The following is an 827-nucleotide window of genomic DNA, read 5'->3' as shown; positions in this document are numbered from 1 at the left end:
GTTCCCTGGTATCTCTAATTTTCTTTAAGAGATCTCTAGTCTTTTCCATTCTGTTGTTTTCCTCTATTTCTTTGCATTGATCCCTGAGGAAGGCTTTCTTATCTCTTCTTGCTCTTCTTTGGAACTCTGCATTCAGATGTTTATATCTTTCCTTTTCTCCTTTGCTTTTCACTTCTCTTCTTTTCACAGCTATTTGTAAGGCCTCCTTAGACAGCCATTTTGCTTTTTTGCATTTCTTTTCCATGGTGGTGGTCTTGATCCCTGTCTCCTGTGCAATGTCACGAACCTCCATGCATAGTTCATCAAGCACTCTATCTATCAGATCTAGGCCCTTAAATCTATTTCTCACTTCCACTGTACAATCATAAGGGATTTGATTTAGGTCCTACCTGAATGGTCTAGTGGTTTTCCCTACTTTCTTCAATTTAAGTCTGAATTTGGCAATAAGGAGTTCATGATCTGAGCCACAGTCAGCTCCCAGTCTTGTTTTTGCTGACTGTATAGAGCTTCTCCATCTTTGGCTGCAAAGAATTAATCAGTCTGACTTCGCTGTTGACCATCTGGTGATGTCCATGTGTAGAGTCTTCTCTTGTGTTGTTGGAAGAGGATGTTTGCTATGACCAGTGCATTCTCTTTGCAAAACTCTATTAGCCTTGCCCTGCTTCATTCCGTACTCCAAGGCCAGATTTGTTACTCCAGGTGTTTCTTGACTTCCTACTTTTGCATTTCAGTCCCCTATAATGAAAAGGACATCTTTTTTGGGTGTTAGTTCTAAAAGGTCTTGTAGGTCTTCATAGAACCGTTCAACTTCAGCTTCTTCAGTGTTG

This window comes from Bison bison, unplaced genomic scaffold (genome assembly GCF_000754665.1).
Source record: "Bison bison bison isolate TAMUID 2011002044 unplaced genomic scaffold, Bison_UMD1.0 scf7180017864332, whole genome shotgun sequence".
Taxonomy (NCBI): Eukaryota; Metazoa; Chordata; class Mammalia; order Artiodactyla; family Bovidae; genus Bison; species Bison bison.
Note: the sequence above shows the minus strand (reverse complement) of the source record.